Genomic DNA, 21,654 nt, shown 5'->3' on the forward strand with positions numbered 1-21,654 from the left:
GGCCTCTATCCTAACTGCCAGAAGTCAGGAGAAGCACATACATGAACTTTTTGGCTTCCTAAACTTACACGTGGCTGATTGTTGATTTTCCAACATGTGAAGGGAGGTCAAATGCTGACAGGGAAAGTTTTACAAACACCACTCCAAAGACTACAGAGAGAAACATAAAAAGCAAAATAAGTGAAACATCCAAACTTGGGAAGAAATATCCTGATTATTCTCAGATTGTAATTTTCTGTGTTTAGCTATATTCTGCATGCTTCTTTCTGCCTAAGAATACCTCAATATTTTGTTATGTTTATGGAAAAACAAATTGAAGTCATGTATGACACTCTTCCTTTCGGCTCTCTCTCTCTTTTTTTTTTTTTGGTGTCTGGTCTGCTTTATTTGTCACTCTCAGAACACCTCATTTTTGACTGGACTCAGACTTGGAAGTAGAAGCTCTCAGGGAGGACAGCCTCCATCTCTTGGCGATCTGCTCCTGCCGTTTTTCTTTGGCCTCCTTCATTCTCTTGGCCAAAAGTTTAGCATATTCTGCAGGCTCTTCTTTATTTTTCTCAGTACACTGTTTCTTCAGAGCAAAACACTGGCATTTGGGTTGCAGAACTCGTGGAGTCACAAGACGCTGAATCTTGGGTGCTTTAGTCCTAGGTTTCTTACCATCTTTGTTTAGGGGCTTTCACACAACATATTGGCGGACATCATCTTCTTTAGAGAGACTGAAAAGTTTGCGGATTCTGCTAGCTCTTTTGGGACCCAGGCGACGAGGCACTGTAGTATCAGTGAGTCCAGGAATATCCTTCTCCCCTTTTTTCACGATGACCAAATTGAGAACACTCAGATTGGCATCCACAATGCAACCCCGCACAGATTTGCGCTTTCTCTCTCCAGTCCTCCTTGGTCTGTAACAGGAATGCCCCTTACTCAGAAGCAGGTGAACTTGGCCATGGGTCAAGACACCCTCCTTCATGGGGAAACCCTGCTTATCATTCCCGCCACTGATTCGGACCACATAACCCTTCCATTCTTCACCCAGAGCGTCAGCAGCAACTTCTGTGGCCATACGCTTCTCGTAGAAGGTACGAAGTTTTCGTTCATCGTCCACTTCAATGAGCTTCTGGCAGCCAGTGGCCGAGAAAGAGATGTTCAGCTTCATTCTGAAGTGGCCGACAGCCTCCGAGGCGCCACGAAAAAGAGCTTGGCTCTCTTTAAATTATGCCAAGATAATTCTGGTAAAAATAGCTATCTAGTTTGACTATTCAAATCAATGGAAATAAAAGTGTCCTTATTCCATCCTACTTCTCAAATATCTGAATGATTTTCAAGAAATCATATATGCAAGCATGAGCTCTGAGGTGATCTTATTAAACACAAAAGAAAGAACAATGACCAAAACCAAAGAAGCTTATACGTTTATTCTCCCCTATATGTTTGGCTCTGGAGTGGAAGGAAAGAATGACCATTTTATGGAGGCAAAGTTAAACCAGCCAAGTTGAAGTCATATTTTCTAAGAGACAGAGTTAAATAGCTCTGACCAGAACTTGCTTTTGTCTCTCTGCTTAGTATTTTGCTCTGAATCTATGGACTGTTTCAGTTTATATTCTAATACTAGCACAGAAATGACCCAAACTGTCAGTGTTCACACAGATCAACCCTATTTGTTCCCACATATAGAGAAAAAGAAATTGTGTTATTCCCAAATTACTGGTTGAATTTTTGTAACCAACATACAACATATAGGATATTGATGTGTTTTGATAGAAGAGATAGGGAATGCAAGAGATATCAAGGGAAATTTTAAACCCTTTAGAAAAACGGAGCCCTATTCCAAATCACAAGGACAGAATTTCAAAGAAAATGTTGTCTTCTTGGACAAAATTATATACATAGGTATCCAAAGTATATATGTGCTAAGTCACTTCAGTCGTGTTCAGCTCTTTGCGACTCCATTGACTGTAGCCAACCAGGCTCCTCTGTCCATGGGATTCTCCAGGCAAGTGGAGTGGGTTGTTATGTCCTCCTCTAGGGGATCTTCCTGACCCAGGGATCAAACCCAAGTCTCCTGTGGCTCCTGCACTGCTGCTGGATTCTTTACCACTGAGCCACAAGGGAAGCCCCATCCTAAGTATATAAGTACTCAGTATTCTGCTTACAGAAGAAAGTCTGCTTGGCAAAAATCCCAAATGTAAACTTACAAGGACATGTGCCACAGGAGCTGGCTTAGCTAAGTTAGGAACACAATTCAGAAAGAATTCTGCTTCATATTTTCCTTTTCCACATTTTGCAGACAATCTATCCTCAATTTCCTGAAATGTCATTACTCTCCACTTCATTAATAACAGATAAAGAACAAGTTTTGAAATCAGTGACAAATAGTCTTCATTTGATTTTTTTTTAAAACCCATAGTTACCTTTAAAGGTCGTTTTGATTTTAAGCCGAGAGCCAGTGACTTTTTGAGAAGTTTCCTGTTTTCTTTTTAGAAGAAAAACAGCCAGCATGAATGATAAGAATTTGTGGTGAATTCTAAACATAAAGCCTTTTGCATTTAAATATTTCCACAGATTTTAGTTCTCACCAGGACTCTTGGCCTTCAAAACTTCAATTCTTTTTCTAATTCCACAAATATGAATTTCCCTGAATCTGCTTCTTGAGAGATTTCCAATAGCCAAAATGGGCAATTGACTTTATTGTTTTTCTAATCACATGGACAGTTAGGACAAAGGAATTTCATTCATATCTGACTGTTCCTAATATTTGTTTTTCATTTAGAAGGATAGGTATTCTGGAAGGAAGTTTTTAGTGACTGGGAGAGACATAATGTTATTTCTATTTAAACTGACGTTCACTAAGAAAATTCCTACCGAGTTAAACCTGACAAGGATGTATTCTGAAAAGCCATGGTTACCTTCCACGAAGTAAAACTCAAAAGGTCAAAAATGTACTCAGAAAAACTCTAGGTTTTTTTTTTAATAATTATAATCATTCATAAACTTAATCTCTTTGTAATTTAACAGGAAGCACTTTCTGAGGAAATACATTCCAAGAACTTATTCTTCACATAGAAAAATCATTTTTGTTTGTCCTAAAATGACACAGTTGAGCTTTTCAAGCAGCCTCTAAATCTTTCTAATATTTGAAAACTTATTTCAAGTAATTTATTCACAAGGCAATACATTTTACCCTCTCTTAGGAAGATTGATGAATTAAATGATTTTTATCTTCTCTCCCTATTTTCTGTATCTTTATACATTCCTATAAACCAATGGGCTGCCCTGGTGTCTCAGTGGCAAAGAATCCATGTGCCAGCAAAGGTGACGCGGGTTCAGTCCCTGGGTTGGGAAGATCCCCTGGAGGAGGAAATGGCAACCCACTCCAGTATTCTTGCCTGGAGAATTCCATGGACAGAGGAGCCTAGTGGGCTACAGTCCATGGGATCACAAAAGAGTCAGACATGACTTAGCAACTAAAAAAATAACAAATAAATCCATCCATACTTTGTTTTAAGCCTAAAAGCTAGTAATATGAAGTCTGTAGACCTGTTATCTGATCTTATTGATCCTTGATTTCTTTCCTTTTTTTTTTAATTTGACTGTGCCACTTGGAATCTTATTTCCCTGACCAGGGATCAAACCCACAGCTGCTGCATTTGAAGCACAGAGTCCAGGGAAGTCCCCATCCTTGATTTTTTTCATCAGTGAAATGAAAAGATTGGCTAGAGCCATTTCCTTCTCCAGGGGATCTTCCTGACTCAGGGATCGAACCCGGGTCTCCTGCATTCCAGGCAGATGCTTTAACCTCTGAGCCACCAGGGAAGCCCTCTAAAGTAACTTACAATGGTTAAACTGAAGTTTCAGTGAAAGCTCAAACTTATTCACAATGAGATCTACTTCAGTCCTACATTGACTTGAAAAACCAACCAACAAACAAACAAAAAAAACGCACAATGTTAAGAGCTGTAAGTTGAGTCTATTCAGTGTCTTACGGAGGACTACAGCCCAGGAGACAGCCTCTCAGAGAGCTTGGAGAAACTGTTCCAAAGAGGTAAGTGTAAGAGTCAGCATATGTGTGATTTTGGAGAAGCGGGTACATGCAATCAAGCACACATCTAACAGGTTCCTGCCAGTCACAAGTGACAGATACCTTTGTTCTTGCTGTTCAGTCGCTCAGTCGTGTCGACTCTGTGCAGCCCCATGGACTGCAGCACACCAGGCCTCCCTGTCTTTCCTGCGTATGGGAAGATGCAAGAAACCAGGTTCATGAACCATGTCTCATGAAAATATGTAACTTTTTGAAGGCCTGTTCTGCTGGTTTTCCCAGAGTACAGAGTGCCTCATTCCTGATCTCTGTCCTGAATTCCTTTCAGGGTGTGTTGAAGGTCAGCGACTGCTCTGGCTAATGACTTAATTCTTGTAGAACTAGGTGGTAGCAGTGACCTTCTTTAGCTAGCACACTGGCACAAAAACAGCAAACCCCAATCAAGGTCACTTGGGTAGACACAAATCCAAAATGTTTTACTTAATTGAATTATCCATTTTTACTTCAAATTCATTAATTTTGTTCAGTGAAACTTAGCAAAATGATAGAGAAAGTTAACAATTTTTCTTCTGTCTTTGGCCCTGAAATCTGTATATTGAAATTTACTATCTTTCCATGGTGGTATCCTTTCAATGCCCCCATTTAGGCAAAGTTGAAAGTTGCTGAAACTTTCTGATGATCTGGCTTACAAAATGACCTCTTTCATATGGAAAACATCCTAAATACATCAATTAGAATTACTTTATCCAATATGTTAAACACTGAGTCTTTTGCAAGAAATATTTATTTTGAGAAGTGCAGTCAAGTTCAACCTCAAATGATGCAAATTACATTTTTCCCACCATAATATTAAGATATTTTTAAGGATATAATGGAAAACAATGTTTATATGGTTTGCAATCTACTAGGTAGTGCTTTCAATATTTCATAACCTTCAAGGGCACACTGATCTAGTTCTTACTAGATTCAAGATTTTTCCTTCTAAAATACATTGTTGGTTCTATAAACATCACTTATATCATAACTAAATTCATGTCAGTGGGCATATCAACAGCAAAGTAATCATCTGATACGGCAGCAAATTTAAGTTAAGATCTCACAAATTATACCAAAATAAATTTCATGTGGATCAAAGAATTAAATGTAACTGAAGAGAGAAAAAATCTTAAAACACAGTGAAGGTCTTTTAAAATATGACTCAAATATAGAAACCAGTGAAGAGTTGCTAATTTTGGCTACATGAAAGTAATATTAATCTGGAAAATAATTGCAATTCTTGTCACTGACAAAGAGCTCATTTTCCTAATATATAAAGATATCCCAGAATCAATAAGAAAAAAACAAAACAATAGAAAAATAGGTTTAAAATGTTCCCAGATAGATCAAAGAAAGAAAAATATAAATAGCTTTTCAGCATAGGGAAAAGTAGGCTATCTCACTTGAAATAAAGGAAATGCTAATTCAGCTTTTGCTATTGTTCACTCGCTAAGTCATGTCCAACTCCTTTCAACCCCAAGGTCTGCAGCACACCAGGCTCCCCTGTCCTTCACTATCTCCCAGAGTCTGCTCAAACTCATGTCCATTGAGTTGGTGATGCTATCCAACCATCCCATCTTCTGTTGCCCCCCTCTCCTACCGCCCTCAATCTTTCCCAGCATCAAGGTCTTTTCCAAGAAGTCAGCTCTTTGCATGAGGTAGCCAAAGTATTGGAGCTTCAGCTTCATCATCAGTCCTTCCAATGAATATTCAGGGTTGATTCCCTTTCGGATTGACTTTTTTGATCTCCTGTCTGTTGGGAGCCAGCGTGAGGAACTCTGCCCATGGCAAAGGTCATGAGGAAAGAAGTTTGGCATACGCAAAGGCATGATCAAGCCTCAGGAAACCCCCTGTTCCAGAGCATCTACCCCCAAAACCAGAGTACTTTACGGGGAGCTCTCCCCCATAACCCATTTCTCACAGAGAAGGAGTTAACTTGCAGCTCCAGTTAATAAAAATTCCTGGGTGTGACAAGAGTGTTTCAACTTAAGAACTCTGAAGGTTCTCTGGCCTGCCTGATCAGGTTCATCAGGCCACATGTGATTGTTTACAGCCTCCCAACCTTGAGAGGCATGAGATGTTTTAAAACTTTCTAAATACAGACTCTTTTGAGAAGATTAGAAAATCATTAGTATAGTATTAGTGGGTTGATTAGGAATTATATTGGTGAAGGGTTTTTTCATTTGTCCTGCCAATAATCACTGCTAACTCCCTGCCCTGGGTGTGACAAGGATGTCTCAGGTCAAACCTCTCTGCTGACAGACTAGCTTGTGTGACAACCTCTCAATCATAAACAGCACAAAGAGTTTGGAGTACTGGCGTAGAGCTTTTTTCATTGATGAGTCAATGATTGCCATCAGGCCTCCATATCCTTAGGCACCTGGGAATATATTAATCAATGTATTTGGAATATAGAAAAGGAAATATCATAGTTTTTTGATGTTAGCAATACTAGACTTTTTGAGTTAATGAATTTTCTCTTTTGTTATAGATCACTGTACTTTGTTATAAATCACTATAAATCACTATGCTATGTAACAATGTAACTTTATCACTATCTTAAGACAAAATAGATCTTAAGGGGAACATTGGTGAACGGTTTACATTTGTTGAGCCAGTATTTGCTGCTAAATCTCCATATTCCTGCCCTTATAATGAATATAACTAGCATATAAGAGAAATAAGTATTAACCTTTAAGATCAATCATGTTAAACCTTAGGTTAAGTAAATTCCTTGTTTGATTGTAACTCACTACACTCTCACCCTATAGGAATGCAACTTTATTTGGAGGGTGGCGCCTGATTTAAGAAAAAATCACCCCTGGAAAAATAAGTTTTCTGGTTAACTGACTGGTATCAGAATGGGCCATAAAATGTCAGCAGACCTCATGGCCAGGAGATGATGAAACTCATAAGACCTTTGTATAATTTTATATGAAGCACCTGATTGTGACAAGGGTCAGGTCTGCTGACCCCCGCGTGACTCTGTATTCATCCCTATGTATAACAAAAAGGTATTTAAACAAACCTGAAAAGTAAAGAAATTGGATCAGTTTCTGGAGAGACTGATTCCCCCATGTCTTTTCTTTCTTGCTCCCCGCTTTCCTGGCTGAATTCCCATCTGAAATGTGGGTACTCACCAAGCCTGCTAATTCTGCCTGGGCTTCTGAGATCGGACCGGGGAGGGCTCAGTGCCTCCTCTCCTTCGGGAGAATGGAAAGACGCCTGTGGCCTACGTAGGTGGTGATTAGTATTCCACATAAACCAGTTATTCAGTCTCTTTTCTCCATTAATTCTCCTACTACACTATCTGTTTCTAATCTCCCTCTATATCTGTAATTAAATAAGTTTTTTCCAGGACACCAATTCAGTCCCCACCCTCGAATTACCCTGGATCCACCAGGGCTGGACCCCGGCACCTATCCAAGGGACTCTCAAGGTCTTCTCCAGCATCACAGTTTGAAAACATCAATTCTCTGGCAGTCAACCTTCTTTATGGTCCAAATCTCACATCCATACATGACTACTGGAAAAACCATAGCTTTGACTATATGGACCTTTCTTGTGAAAGTGATGTCTGCTTTTTAATATGCTGCCTAGGTTTGTTATAGTTTTCCTTCCAAAGAACAAGCATCTTCCAATTTCATGTTTGCAGAAATCATCCGCAGTGATTTTGGACCCCAAGAAAACAAAATCTGTCACTATGTCTTCACTTTCTCCCCTTCTATTGGCCATGAAGTGATAGGACTGGATGCTATGATATTAGTGTTTTTTGGTTTTGTTTTTTAGTAAAAAAGGATTTTTATTTATTTATTTTTATTTATTTATTGGAGGCTAATTACTTTACAATATTGTATTGGTTTTGCCATACATTGACATGAATCTGCCACGGGTGCACATGTGTTCCCCATCCTGAATCCCCCTCCATGTTGAGTTTCAAGCCAGCTTTTTCACTCTCCTCTTTCACCTTCATCAAGAGGCTCTCTAGCTCCTCTTCATTTTCTGCCATAAAAGTGATGTCATCTCATGATTCTCTACATAGAAAACCCTAAAGACACCACCAGAAAATTACTAGAGCTAATCAATGAATACAGTAAAGTTGCAGGATATAAAATTAATACACAGAAATCTCTTGCATCCCTATACACTAACAATGAGAAAACAGAGAAATTAAGGAAACAATTCCATTCACCATTACAATGAAAAGAATAAAATACTTAGGAATAAATCTACCTAAAGAAACAAAGAGTCAGACACTACTGAGCGAATTCACTCATTCACTCACTCAAAGAAACAAAAGACTCATATATAAAAAACTATAAAACACTGGTGAAAGAAATCAAAGATGACACAAATAGATGGAGAAATATACCATGTTCATGGATCGGAAGAATCAATATAGTGAAAATGAGTATACTACTCAAAGCAATCTATAGATTCAATACACTCCCTATCAAGCTACCAAAGGTATTTTTCACAGAACTAGAACAAATAAATTCACAATATGTATGGAAATACAAAAAACCTTGAATAGCCAAAGCAATCTTGAGAAAGAAGAATGGAACTGGAGGAATCAACCCGCTTGACTTCAGACTATACTACAAAGCTACAGTCATCAGAGAGTATGGTACTGGTTCAAAGACAGAAATGTAGATCAATGGAACAAAATAGAAAGCCCAGAGATAAATCCATGCACCTATGGACACCTTATCTTTGACAAAGGAGGCAAAAATACACAATGGAGAAAAGGCAATCTCTTTAACAAATGGTGCTGGGGAAACTGGTCAACCACCTGTAAAAGAATGAAACTAGAACACTTTCTAACACCATACACAAAAATAAACTCTAAATGGATTAAAGCTCTAAATGGATTAAAGCTCTAAATGTAAGACCAGAAACTATAAAACTCCTAGAGGAAAACATAGGCAAAACACTCTCTGACATAAATCACAGCAGGATCCTCTATGACCCACCTTCCAGAGTAATGGAAATAAAAGCAAAAATAAATAAGTGGGACCTAATTAAACTTAAAAGCTTTTGCACAACATGGGAAACTAAAAGCAAGGTGAGAAGACAGCCTTCAGAATGGGAGGAAATAATAGCAAATGAAGCAACTGACAAAGAATTAATCTCAAAAATATATAAGCAGCTCAAGCAGCTCAATACCAGAAAAATAGAAGACCCAATCAAAAAATGGGCCAAAGAACTAAACAGACATTTCTCCAAAGAAGACATACAGATGGCTAACAAACAGGAGAAAAGATGCTCAATATTATCAGAGCAATGCAAATCAAAACCACAATGAGGTACCATCTCATGCTGGTCAGAAAGACTGCTATCAAAAGTTCTACAAACAATAAATTCTGGAGAGGGTGTGGAGAAAAGGGAACACTCTTACATTGTTGGTGGGAGTGCAAACTAGTACAACCACTATGGAGATCAGTGTGAAGGTTCCTTAAAAAACTGGAAATAGAACTGCCATAAGACCCAGCAATACCACTGCTGGGCATACACCAAGGAAACCAGTACTGAAAGAGATACATGTACCCCAATTTTCATTGTAGCACTGTTTACAATAGCCAGGACATGGAAGCAACCTAGATGTCCATCAGCAGACGAATGGATAAGAAATGCTGTGCTATGCTAAGTTACTTCAGTCATGTCCAACTCTGTGTGACCCCATAGACGGCAGCCCATCAGGTTCCCCCGTCCCTGGGACTCTCCAGGGAAGAACACTGGAGTGGGTTGCCATTTCCTTCTCCAATGCATGAAAGTGAGAAGTGAAAGTGAATTTGCTCAGTTGTGTCCGACCCTCAGCGACCCCATGGACTGCAGCCTACCAGGCTCCTCCATCCATGGGATTTTCCAGGCAAGAGTACTGGAGTGGGGTGCCATTGCCTTCTCCGATAGCTATGGTACATATACACAATGGAATATTACTCAGCTGTTAAAAAGAATCAGTTCTAACAAGGTGGATGAAACTGGAGCCTATTATACAGAGTGAAATAAGTCAGAAAGAAAAACACCAATACAGTATATTAACGCATATATATGGAATTTAGAAAAATGGTAACGATGACCTTATATGTGAGATAGCAAAAGAGACACAAAGAACAGACTTTCAGACTCTGTGGTATGATTTGAGAGAATAGCCTTGAAACATGTATATTACCATATGTGAAATAGATCACCAGTCCAAGTTCGATGCATGAAACAGGGCACTCAAAGCCAGTGCACTGGGACCACCCTGAGGGATGGGATGGGGAGGCAGGTGGGAGGGGGTTCAGGATGGGGGGCACATGTACACCCGTGGCTGATTCATGTCAATGTTGGCAAAAATCACTACAATGTTGTAAAGAAATTAGCCTCCAATTAAAATAAATTAATTTTTTAAAGTGATGTCATCTGCATAAATAAGGGTGTCAATATTTCTCCCAGCCAACTTGATCCCAGCCTGTGATTCATTCAGCACAGCATTTCTCATGATGTACTCTGCATATAAATTAAATAAGCAGAGTGAAAATATACAACCCTGTTGTACTCCTTTCCTAATTTTTACCTGTCCATTGTTCCATGTCCTATTTGACTTATTGCCTCTTGACCCAAATACAGGTTTCTCAGGAGGCATGTAAGGTGATCTGGTACTCCCATATCTTTAAGAATTTTCCACAGTTTGTTGTGATCCACACAGTCAAAGGCTTTAATGTAGTCAATGAAGCAGAAGTAGATGTTTTTCTGAAATTCTCTTGCTCTCTCCATGAGCCAATGAATGTTGGCAGCTTGATCTCTGGTTCCTTTGCCTCTTCAAAACTCAGTTTGTACATCTGAAAGTTCTCAGTTCATGTACTGCTGAAGTCTAGCTTGAAGGATTTTGAGCATTATCTTGCTAGCATGTGAAATGAAAGCAGTTGTACAGTAGTTTGAACATTGTTTAGCATTGCCCTTCTTTGGGATTGAATTTGAAAAAAAACTGACTTTTTTTCCAGTCCTGCGGTCACTGCTGAGTTTTCCAAATTTGCTGACATATTGAGTGTAGCTATTTAAGCATCATTTTTAGGGTTTTAAGTAGCTCAGCTGGAATTTCATCACCTCTACTAGTTTTGTTGATAGTAATGCTTCCTAAGGCCCACTTGACTTCACATCCCAGGATGTCTGGCTCTAAGTGAGTGATTATACCATTGTGGTAATCTCAGTCATTAAGGCCTTTCCTACATAGCTCTGTATATTCTTGTGACCTCTTCTTAATATCTTCTGCTTCTATTAGGTCTTTCCCTTTCTGTCCTTTATTGTGCCCATGCTTGCTTGAAATGTTCCCTTGATATCTCAGTTTTTCTGGAAAGATCTCTAGTTTTTCCCATTCTATTGTTTTCCTCTATTTCTTTTTTTTTATGAGTATTATTGATTTCTTTAATGCATGTCAATAATGATGAAGAACCATTTTACTTTTCCCTGTTTAGACTTCCAACCTTTCATTTTTTTAATTTTTTTTTTTTTTGAAGTAAGCCAGAAGGAAAAACACCTCTATTTCTTTGCATTGTTCATTTAAGAAAGCTTTCTAATCTCTCCTTGCTATTCTCTGGAACTCTGCATTCAGTTGGGTATATTGTTCCCTTTCTCCTTTGTCTTTCACTTCTCTTCTTCACTCAGCGATTTGTAAAGCCTCCTCAGACAACCACTTTGCCTTCTTGCTATTCCATTTCTTGGAGGGGGTTTTTGCCCACAGTAGTAAATAAAATGGTCATCAGAATTAAATTCTCACATTCCCATCCATTTTTAGTTCAGTGATTCCTAAGATATGGATGTTCATTCTTGCTGTCTTCTCTTTGACCATGTCCAGTTTACCTTGATTCATGGACCTAACATTCCAGGTTCCTTTGCAACATTGTCCATTACAGAACTGGACTTTACTTTCACACCAGACACATTCATAACTGAGCATCATGTCTGTTTTGGCCCAGGTGCTTCTTTCTTTCTGGGAAGTGAAAGTGTTAATCGCTCAGTCGAGTCTGACTCTTTGTAACCCTATGGACTATAGCCTGCCAGGCTCCTCTGCCAAGTAATTCTCCAGACAGGAATACTGGAGTGGGGTACCATCCCCTTCTCCAGGGGATCTTCCCAACACAGGGATCGAACCCATGTCTCCTGCATTGCAGGTGGATTCTTTACTGTCTGGAGTTATTCGTTATTACCTTCCACCCTTCCCCAGTAGCATTGGAGAAGGCAATGGCAACCCACTCCAGTACTCTTGCCTGGAAAATCCCATGGACAGGGGAGGCCTGGTGGGCTGCAGTCCATGGGGTCGTGGAGTCAGACATGACTGAGTGACTTCCCTTTCACTTTTCACTTTCATGCATTGGAGAAGGAAATGGCAACCCACTCCAGTGTTCTTGTCTGGAGAATCCCAGGGATGGAGAAGCCTGGTGGGCTGCCATCTATGGGGTCACACAGAGTCGGACACGACTGAAGTGACTTAGCAGCAGCAGCTTCCCCAGTAGCATATTGGAAACTTTCTGACCTGGGGGAGTTCATCTTCTGGTATCAAGTCTTTTTGCCTTCTCGTATTCTTCACAGGGTTCTCCCAGCAAGAACACTGGAGTGGGTTGCCAATTCCTGCTCCAATGGGTCGAGTTGTGTCAGAACTTTTCACTATGACCTGTCCATCTTGGGTGACCCTGCCTGCCATGGCTCATAGCTTCATTGCATGACTCAAAATGAGTTATGCAAGCTCCTTCACCACAACAAGGCTGTGATCCATGAAGGGCAATTCTAATTTTAGTGAGATATTTTTTCCAATCTTGTCAGATATGTCAAGATGAAAATTTTAATGATTTGGTGTGTTAGTGCATACTTGGACAATAGTGACTTAGTTGTACTTGATGTTTCCATGGAAGGAATTTAGTAGTGACTACTAATATTTAAAATATGCATACCCTTTAACCTAGCCAGTTAGACACACACAGTCTACATATATATTCACACCTCTGTAAGATGATATATTTTAGGTTATTTATTAATTACAGAAAGATATTAAGGCAGGCATGCCATAAAAGTCAATCAAGGGTTGGTTGATTTTAGGGAATTTCTTGGCTGTCCAGTGGTTAGCACTCTGCACTCTCACTGCTGAGGGCTTGGATTCAATCCCAGGGGACTAAAGTCCCTCAAGCATGTGGGATCTTAGTTTACTGACGGGGATTGAACTCATGCCCCCTGCAGTGGAATGGTCAAGTCTTAACCACTAGACCACCAGGGAAGTCCTGAGAGTTGGCTGATTCAAAAAATTTGACACTCCCTGTGTTAGAATGGAATGCTTAAAGAGTTATTTAGAGAAAGGATGAGGAAGCTCCTTATATTCTGATGTGAAGCAAAAAATCAAGATGTGTTTTCAGATTAAAAAAAGCAAAGTGCAGAATATCTTTTGGGTGAAAATGAAGGTGGGGAAACCGTACATGTAATTATTTGAATATGCAGTTTATCATTGGAAGGACATCCAAGAAAATGCTAATATACTCCTCTGAAGAGGGGAACTGCGTGGGTGGGGAACAATGTAAGGTGAAACTTTCCCAAAGTTGGAGACCAGCTGAGTACGTATTGCTTGTATAGTAGTGAAACCACACAACTCAGATGGGACTTGAATCCATGACCCAGGACTCCAACCCTGCCAGAACCCAGGTTGGGACTTGAACTGTCTTCTAATTGAGATCACACACCTGGTGTCAGGATGTAATGAAGCTTGGGTTCTTTAAGTCTCATCATAGAAAGAATTCAGTCAGAGATTGAAATAGATAGATTAAAAAAAAAGATAGATAAAAAGTAGATTTGTTTAGAGGGAAACACTCTCCACAGACTGACTGTGTGCCATCTCAGAACATAAGAGGCCTCAAAATATGGCATGGTTAGTTTTTATGGGCTCAGTAATTTCATAGGCTAATGAAATTAACCTTCCACACATGAAAGTGAAAATTAAAGTTGCTCAGTCATGTCCAAATCTTTGTGACCCCATGGACTATACAGTCCATGGAATTCTCCAGGCCAGAATATTGGAGTGGATAGCCTTCCCCTTCTCCAGGAGATTTTCCCAACCCAGGGATTGAACCCAGGTCCCCCACATTGCAGGCAGATTCTTTACCAACTGAGCTATCAGGGAAGCCATGTATGTATCTATGTGGGTTACAACAACTACTAATACTTAAAATAGTGGGAATTGGTGATTTATTTCTTTTCTTCTTTCTTTCCTTTTCTTCCTTCTTTCCTTCCATTCCTGGCCTACTTCTGCTGCTTTCTCCTCCTGCTCTTATTCTCCCTTCTCATCCTCCATCTCCTTTTTCTCTTTCCTTCCCCCAAATGGGGCTTTTCCCATTCATATTTCATGACCATGGGCTTTTCAAGCACTTTATGAGAGGCAAGTACATCCCAGCCTCCAGTGATCTTGCCAGCACTTTCCAGGGAATAGAATGAGGTCTTTATTTTTCCTATGTTTTGAGTACATACTTATCCAATGGTCATGAGATCATTCTTATGTACCTAAAACATTGGATATGGCCAACTGCTATACATACATACACACACACACACACACACACACACACACACACATATATACACATATATATATGTGGGCTTCCCAGGTGGCTCAGGGGTAAAGAATCCAACTGCCAGTGCAAGAGATATCAGTTTGATCCCTGAGCTGGGAAGGTCCCATGGAGGAGGAAATGTCAATCCACTCCAGTGTTCTTGCCTGGAAAATCCCATGGACAGAGGAGCTTGGCAGGCTACAGTCTCTGGAATCACACAACTGAGTGACTGAGCCTGCACACACATACAAATACACAGTGAAAACAAATTCATTAAACAGCAAGTATTAGGAAGTGTTCATATTTAATAACATCAAAATTATATCCACAGCAAACAAAAGTACAAGAGAAGTTTCTGTCTCTCCCACCCTTGTTCTCTCTCTCTCTCCTTCTGATAAGCTATCGTGAATGAGAAATTTAATTAAAATACGTGTATTTTGTATATGGAAGAGAAAGCAACACAGTTAAAACTTCACCACTGGCTCTGATTCAGCAGGTTAGAAGAATCGAACTTCTGGGTTGTAGTCACTTTTCTCATCATAATATTTCTTCCATCTTCCCACATCAATTCTGAATTGAAAATTCCTAATAACTGTCCAAGTCTCTCCAACAGACACACACACACACATACACAGCTTGCTTCCTACTCTGGAAGTCTTTCTGTGCCCTTGGCTGGAAAGAAGGCAGCAATCAAAGCGTTTCCTTGAATAGTGGAAGCCAAGATAAATCTACTTATTCTGAGAAACAATAGAATTTCCACTGGGACCAAACTCCACAGAGCTGATTAGCATTTCTTTCATGCTAATGAAAGTATTTGGCTTAGATGTCAGGTCAGGGGTTAGTAGAGGTGAGTCCATTAGCCATTATATCAAATAAGAACATTCACATTCAGCTTCCCTGGTGGCTCAGATGGTGAAGAATCCATCTGCAATGTGGGAGACTCAGGTTCGATCCCTGGGTTGGGAAGATCCCCTGTAGGAGGGCATGGCAACCCACTCCAGTATTCTTGCCTGGAGAATCCCCATGGACAGAGGAGCCTCACAGGCTACATGCAGTCCACGGGGCCACAAAGAGTCAGGCATGACTGAGCGACTAAGCACATACACAATTCACATTCAACTACTTGTGTTTTATTTCTGCAAATGCCCTTTCTCATTCTTGATGATCAGTATTATCTTATCTTGGGCCATATTTTTTGTTTAGTTCTTTCATTTTTCCAGTTTGACACTAAGAGGCTTAATCTAGGACAATCAACAAACCAGACCACCCACCAACAGCCAACTGGTAATATTTTGTTGTATTTTATGTTGTGTGCTTTAATCCATCTTTAGGAGAATTTATATCCTGTTAATGAAAAGACTGAAGTTTCTTGCTGTCTTTTCTATTCAACATGTAATCTAAGTGGACTGGAATAGGAATCTAAGAAAATACCAGAAGATGTAATCTGTTCTTGGGAGTGGGGGGAGAGGAGGTTAGATAACTAACTTTGTTTATGCATCCTGTACCAGGTAATTAAAGCTTTTATCTTCTTTTCCATGAAGACGGTACTTCAAACAGAACCAAGTGCAGTTTATCTGGGTTTGCCGTTCTTGTGGGTTCTGTGAGTTTCAGAATTATATCACATTTCCTACATTTATATTTTTTCATCTTGAGTGTCTGTTCATTATTGTTCCCCTGGCCATCTAACCACAAGTACTCAACCTTAATATCAAACCTCTGATGCCAGCAGTTTCCAGTGCTTCATTTTATCCTTCTTCATTCTCTTTTAAGACATTTATTTCCCATCCCCTTCTACCCTGGATTCATCTCTTGCCCAGGTCTCACATTCCTGACTTCAAAACCTGACCTCCTTATCTTCTGCTGACTTGCTTCACCTTTTTAACCAACCTCCAAATTCCTGTCTGGGTTTATAGACCTGTGCTTTCCTTTGATCTTTTGAACTCTACACATTTCCTTCATTTTTGGCATCCATCGTTACCTCCTGTGAGATTCATCCTTGGGCAATCAGGGAATCAGGAAATACCCATCTCAGGAACTTGTTTTGAAAGGAGCAGTCTATACTCACCTTTACACTGAAGTCTGTGTTCACTGAGACCCAGTATAAACATTATGTTCATTATTGTATCTCCAGCATCCTATACAATGTTGCACCTATTAGATTCTCAACCAAAAAGTTATCCACTGAATGAATTTCAGACATAACAACAAAAGCTCTTTCTGCCATTTGCTCACAGAGTTAAGCCTACGATTCTAATTTGTTGATAAGATTCAGGTTACTGTCCCTGACATTTATTTTTCTGCTTTGTGAACATAGCTACATTGGGTGGCACAAAATCAAACACAGTGGATTCCATGGATTCAACTAGACCTCATTAAATGAAATTCCATCAAGAAAACTGTCTGATGGAAACCATGACACTCCTCTGAGGCTGCAATAAACTTCTAAGATTCTCAAACTAATAGCAAGTAAGAAAATAAGAAAAGGCTCAGAATATCGGCTTAAAGATAATCAAAAAACTTTAAAATAAGAGTCATAATTTATCTGGGATGCTGTGAGAAGGTCTAGTATTTTCTTTCCCTAAAGGCTCTATTTTCTTAAACCAGCTTTCATAAGTTTCTAAACTATGACACCAAACATTCCTTGTCTGAGACAAGGATGTGTAAGAAAATGTATTGCTATGGAAAGAATTTTTATGATCCTTTCAGGAATGACTTGTCAAAGCAGCATCAGTTCAGTTCAGTTCGGTCACTCAGTCATGTCCGTCTCTTTGTGACCCTATGAATCACAGCACACCAGGCCTCCCTGTCCATCACCAACTACCCGAGTTTACTCAGACTCATGTCCATCAAGTCGGTGATGCCATCCAGCCATCTCATCCTCTATCATCCCCTTCTCCTCCTGCCCACAATCCCTCCCAGCATCAGGGTCTTTTCCAATGAGCCAACTCTTTGCATGAGGTGGCCAAAGTATTGGAGTTTCAGCTTTACCATCAGTCCTTCCAATGAACACCCAGGACTGGTCTCCTTTAGAATGGACTGGTTGGATCTCCTTGCAGTCCAAGGGACTCTCAAGAGTCTTCTCCAACACCACAGTTCAAAAGCATCAATTCTTTGGTGCTCAGCTTTCTTCACAGTCCAACTCTCACATCCATACATGACCACAGGAAAAACTATAGCCTTGACCTTAGTTGGCAAAGTAATGTCTCTGCTTTTGAATATACTATCTAGGTTGGTCATAACTTTCCTTCCAAGGAGTAAGCGTTTTTTAATTTCATGGCTACAATCACCATCTGCAGTGATTTTGGAGCCCCCCAAAATAAAGTCTGACACTGTTTCCACTGTTTCCCCATCTATTTCCCATGAAGTGATGGGACCAGATGCCACAATCTTAGTTTTCTGAATGTTGAGCTTTAGGCCAACTTTTTCACTCTCCTCTTTCACTTTCATCAAGAGGCTCTTTAGTTCCTCTTCACTTTCTGCCATAAGGGTGGTGTCGTCTGCATAGCTGAGGTGATTGATATTTCTTCCGGCAACCTTGATTCCAGCTTGTGATTCATCCAGTCCAGCGTTTCTCATGATGTACTCTGCATAGAAGTTAAATAAGCAGGGTGACAATATACAGCCTTGACGTACTCCTTTTCCCATCTGGAACCAGTCTGTTGTTCCATGTCCAGTTCTAACTGTTGCTTCCTGACCTGCATATAGGTTTCTCAAGAGGCTGGTCAGGTGGTCTGGTATTCCCATCTCCTTCAGAATTTTCCACAGTTTCTTGTGATCCACACAGTCAAAGGCTTTGGCATAGTCAAGAAAGCAGAAATAGACATTTTTCTGGAACTCTCTTGCTTTTTTGATGATCCAGTGGATGCTGGCAATTTGATCTCTGATTCCTCTGCCTTTTCTAAAACCAGCTTGAACATCAGGAAGTTCACGGTTCACGTATTGCTGAAGCCTGGCTTAGAGAGTTTTGAGCATTACTTTACTAGTGTGTGAGATGAGTGCAATTGTGTGGTAGTTTGAGCATTCTTTGGCATTGCCTTTCTTTGGGATTGGAATGAAAACTGACCTTTTCCAGTCCTGCAGCCACTGATGAGTTTTCCAAATTTGCTGGCATATTAAGTGCAGCACTTTCACAGTATCATCTTTTGGGATTTGAAATAGCTCAACTGGAATTCCATCACCTCCACTAACTTTGTTTGTAGTGATGCTTTCTAAGGCCCACTTGACTTCACATTCCAGGATGTCTGGCTCTAGATGAGTGATCACCATCGTGATTATCTTGATTGTGAAGATCTTTTCTGTACAGTTCTGTGTATTCTTGCCACCTCTTCTTAATATTTTCTGCTTCTGTTAGGTCCATACCATTTCCGTCCTTTATCGAGCCCATCTTTGCATGAAATGTTCCCTTGGTATCTCTGATTTTCTTGAAGATATCTCTAGTCTTTCCCATTTTATTGTTTTCCTCTATTTCTTTGCACTGATCACTGAGGAAGGCTTTATTATCTCTCCTTGCTATTATTTGGAACTCTGCATTCAAATGGGTATATCCTTCCTTTTCTCCTTTACTTTTGGCTTCTCTTCTTTTCACAGCTATTTGTAAGACCCCCTCAGACAGCTTTTTTATCTTTTTGCATTTCTTTTTCTTGGAGATGGTCTTGATCCCTGTCTCCTGTACAATGTCATGAAGAACCTCTGTCCATAGTTCATCAGGCACTCTGTCTATCAGATCTAGTCCCTTAAATTTATTTCTCACTTCCACTGTATAATCATAAGGGATTTGATTTAGGTCATACCTGAATGGTCTAGTGGTTTTCCCTACTTTCTTCAATTTAAGTCTGAATTTGGCAATAAGGAGCTCATGATCTGAGCCACAGTCAGCTCCTGGTCTTATTTTTGCTGACTGTATAGAGCTTCTCCATCTTTGGCTGCAAAGAATATAATCAATCTGATTTCGGTGTTGACCATCTGGCAATGTCCATGTGTAGAGTCTTCTCTTGTGTTGTTGGAAGAGGGTGTTTGCTATGACCAGTGCATTCTCTTGGCAAAACTCTATTAGTCTTTGCCCTGCTTCATTCCATACTCCAAGGCCAAATTTGCCTGTTACTCCAGGTGTTTCTTGACTTTCTGCTTCTACAAAATTTACAGAGAAAAATATGTGGAAAAGTTTAAAATTGATATGTAAAATATATATACAGTTAAGTGCACATATCTCATACAGATTGATGAATTTTTAATTTGTATACACCCATGTGACTACACCAACCACAGAAAATTCTAGGACATTCCCGCGACTGCAAAAGACTCCCTCGGACCCTTTCTCTGAAGTGTCTGTGTGCTCAGTTGTGCCCGACTCTTAGCAACCCCATGTACTATAGCCCACCAGGTTCCTCTGTCCATGGAATTCTCCAGGCAAGAATACTGGAGAGGGTGGCTATTTCCTTCTCCAAGGGATCTTCCTGACCCAGGGATCGAACCCATGTCTCTTGCATTGCAGGCAGATTCTTTAGCACTGGTGCCTCCTGGGAAGCCCCGTTCTCTGAGTGCCCACATTGAGTGGGCATTCTACTGAACAAATTTTAGGCAGTTTTTTACTTTCTTCTCTACACTGTTCTGTTGCTAGGGTTTTCTGTATTAGTATTACCTATATAATCAGAAAAATAACAACATCATTTTCCTTGTTGACTTTGGAGCAGCAGAACTACTAAGGAACCAATCTCAAGAAAGAGACTTGAGGCAGACCAGTTCCTGATACCGGCATTTACCTAGCTTTCATTATTTAACTATTATTTTTGTGCTTTTTTAATATGTTTTTATTTTAATTTTTTGCAATCTGAAAGGTTACACTTCATTTACAGTTATTACAAATCATTGGCTTTAGTTTCTATGTTGTGTGATACATCCTTATAACCTTATACTCAGTAGTTTGTACCTTCCACCCCTCAACTCATTTACTGTCCCCACTGATAACCATAGTCTGTTTTCTATATCTGTGAGTCTGCTTCTTCTTTCAGTATTCACTAATTTGTTTTATTTTTCGATTACACATATAAGTGACATCAGCTTTCCAGGTGGCACTAATGGTAAAGAGTCCACTTGTCAATGCAGGAGACGCAAGATTTGTGGATTCAATCCCTGGGTCAGGAAGACTCCCTGGAGTAGAAAATGGCACCCCACTCCAGAATTCTTGCTTGGAAAATCCCATGGACAGAGGAGCCTGGTGGGCTACAGTCCACGGGTTCACAAAGAATCAGATATGACCAAGCAACAGAGCACAAGATCACAAAAATAAGTGATATCATACAGTATTTTTTTGCATATTTCTTGCATTCCTTTTCTGATCTCTCCTTAAAACTTAGCAAAGATTTCTTTTTATTCTAACAATCTAATCTGTTCAACTGTTCAGGGCCATAGTGCCCTGGTTTCTGAGCCTCACAGGAAGAACAGCACACTCCTGGACCCTGTGTGATGCTACAGACTGAATGTTTGTGTTTTCCAAAATTCATGTGTTAAATTCTAGCTCCCGATGTGATGGTTAGGGTTAGGTATTTGGAAGGGGGAGCTTTGGAAGGTTGATTAGGTCCTGTGGGCAGAGCCCCCATGAGGGGGATTAGTGCCCTTTTACAGAGAACCCCCAAAATTGTCTTGCCCTTTGCACCATGTGACAGGACAGCCCTTACCAGACATCAAATCTACTGGACACTTGATCTTGGACTTCCCAGCCTCCAAAACTGTAAAAAATAAATTCATGTTCTTTATAAGCTACCCAGTTTGCTATTTCATTATAGCAGCCTGAACACACCAAGAAAGTGACCATTTGAAATCAAGGTAGAATGAGCCCAATCAAGAAAGAGACAGAGTCAGAGAAAAATGATCAGATTATAAGATCAATTACTGTGTGTGTGTTAATAGCTCAGTCATGTCCAACTCTTTGTGACCCCATGGACTGTAGCCTGCCAGGTTCCAGGATCCATGGGATTCTCCAGGCAAGAATACTGAAGTGTGTAGCCATGCCCT

General features: G+C 40.0%; 1 non-coding gene and 1 pseudogene across 1 annotated transcript; both read right to left on the bottom strand.

Moving 5' to 3' along the window:
* Positions 1-396: 396 nt before the first annotated feature.
* On the bottom strand, positions 397-1,189 carry LOC128053327 (40S ribosomal protein S6-like; annotated as a pseudogene).
* A 2,551-nt stretch (positions 1,190-3,740) lies between these two features.
* TRNAS-GGA (transfer RNA serine (anticodon GGA)) lies at positions 3,741-3,813 on the bottom strand. The gene has a single exon. It is a non-coding gene; the product is annotated as a tRNA-Ser (tRNA).
* Positions 3,814-21,654: the final 17,841 nt, after the last annotated feature.

The sequence above is a fragment of the Budorcas taxicolor genome, chromosome 9, assembly GCF_023091745.1.
Source record: "Budorcas taxicolor isolate Tak-1 chromosome 9, Takin1.1, whole genome shotgun sequence".
NCBI lineage: Eukaryota > Metazoa > Chordata > Mammalia > Artiodactyla > Bovidae > Budorcas > Budorcas taxicolor.